Source organism: Dromaius novaehollandiae, chromosome 1 (genome assembly GCF_036370855.1).
Source record: "Dromaius novaehollandiae isolate bDroNov1 chromosome 1, bDroNov1.hap1, whole genome shotgun sequence".
In the NCBI taxonomy this organism is placed as follows: Eukaryota; Metazoa; Chordata; class Aves; order Casuariiformes; family Dromaiidae; genus Dromaius; species Dromaius novaehollandiae.
The window spans coordinates 189058729-189060818 of NC_088098.1; the positions used below are offsets into that span (position 1 = coordinate 189058729).

A 2090-nucleotide genomic window follows, 5' to 3' on the forward strand; every position below is an offset into this window, starting at 1 on the left:
GGGCAGAGCAAGAACGTTTTAACAGCTCGATTAAAGCAATCTACACGCGATGTTACTGCATCATCCGAGTAAGGCGAGTGACTAAGGCAATCAGCCACTCAGCTTACTTTTATATTCAAAATGACGAAAGAGTCTAGCTGAAATGACCTCAAAAACTCCGCCTTTTGGGAAGAAGTGCTTTCTGCCCCCCCCTTGCCCCCTGCTGCTCCCCCGCAGTTCGCAGTTATTATTTAGCAACGTGCCGTTGACACCAGCAGGCAGATAGAAACGACAAAATTCAGATCCAGATGCCTGGATTTTCCGGTCAGGCGTTCACCGTGTTTGCACACCACTCCAAAGTGTTTTTTATTGAGCGCTTTTTGCAAACTTCTAGGATTTTATTGGCGAAGTACAGTAACTTTCCGGATTTCGAAATGGGACAGAGAGATCGAATTCAATTCACTTTTCTTTTTTGAAAAGTCCTTTCACAGCCCTGATCGGGATTTGATTTGATACTCTTTACTAATAACTTTTAGCAGCTCTGTGTTTCCTGAAATGGTTATATTTCAGCCTCCCTTCTTACGAAACCAGCGAGCTTTTTAGATAGCAATCGAAAGCAGCTCCATGTGTACCTAAGCGGCGAGGAGAATAGGGAAATGTCAGTTCCGACTTCGGGGGTCGGGGAAGGGATATTTTTCGGTGGGGAAATGGCACGTTTCCAAGCCCCGTGTCCCAGCGCATGCCTTACCGACCAGACGAGGTTGTAGCCCGGTTAGCGGGGTATCCCCGCCGGCTCGCCCAGCCAGCCTCGGCGCTGCGCTGCGCGGGTTTCGCCAGCAGTCACCGCGTGAAGCACATGGGTTCGCTGCGCGATCTGCGGGGACGTGAAAATCCCCGTGGTGCCACGGAAAGTTACGGGTGGCGCCCACAGCTTCAGACCTCTGCTCTTTCCGCAAGCTGCGAAAGCCGAAGGCGGCGGAGAAGGTGTCGCGGGGACGGCTTGCGCGGGGAAGGGAGCAGACGTGCTGGACGAGGAGACGCGCCGCAGGGAGGGGGCCGGGGCAGCGGCAGGGCCCCCCCGCGCCGGTGCCGGCGGAGCCGCACGCGGGCTCTCTGCGTTTGCAGCGCAAGCGGCGGCACTGCGGGACCCCAGCGCGGTCCTCGGCGCTGCGCTCGCCCCGAGGGGGGAGTCTGCCGGCAGCCCCGAGGTGTCCTCGGGAAACGCGGCCCCTCGGGGCGCCGGCGCGCCCGGCGTGGGGACCTGCCCCTGCTCCGCGCTGGAAACCCGCGGCGGGGCTGGAGAGCGGGGGGGCCAGGGCGGGCACTCGAGCCCCCTCCGCTCCCCCAAATCGCTGCGCTGCTCGCCGTGCAGCCGAGCCCGCAGAGTGGGCTGGGACAGCGAGATTTTGGGAACCCCGCGGAGGGGACGGACGTGGTCCGCGCGTCGCGGGGGAGCTGGAGGAGCAGCAGCCTCCGTTAGCACGAGTCAGCTCTACCGAGATTTTTTCTTTTTTGGTAGGGTCTGGAAACTTTTTGTATATCTAGAGCTGCGTAATTTCGTAATTATTATTTCAGACATCGTTGTACATATCCAGCATGTGCTACCAGGTTGTTAAAGGCTGGATGATTTTTGCTCGTACAAGTGAATCTCCGCATGATTTAGTTAACCCTGTGCGCCTCATCACTTTTTTTTCTTTTTCTTTCTTGCTTTCTATTTTTACTGAGCGAACTAGCTATTTGAGCAGTCCGCGGTCAGCCCGGTACTGTTCTGTATCGCGGGAATGAAAAGGTACGATGCAATGTATGCAAAATGATTAGAGCCTTTCAGGATATTAGAGAGGTTAAGTGGAAGTCCCGGGAAGGTAAGGGCAAAACTTTGGTAGCTGTCCAGGAAGAAAATCGTTATTTTTAATTGAGTTGAGTTTTCTTTTCCTAGTGCAACTGGGAAGTATCAGTGGTAGTTTTTGTTCTTTGTACGTTAGCGGAGGCTTTAAAACGTGCCCCTCACGATTGACTGGAGGGAGGATATATACAGCAAATAATGACAACCCTTAGCGAAAGAAATACAACAACTTGGGTTTTGGGTAGCGGTTTCCCAGCGACGACTTGTC

At 54.4% G+C, this 2090-nt stretch overlaps 1 long non-coding RNA gene across 1 annotated transcript; it reads right to left on the reverse strand.

Moving 5' to 3' along the window:
- Positions 1–276: 276 nt before the first annotated feature.
- Positions 277–1201, reverse strand: LOC135327151 (uncharacterized). The gene is made up of 2 exons (XR_010387258.1): positions 728–1201; positions 277–611 (listed from the first exon to the last, which is right to left on the reverse strand). It is a non-coding gene; the product is annotated as an uncharacterized LOC135327151 (long non-coding RNA).
- Between the last annotated feature and the right edge of the window lie 889 nt (positions 1202–2090).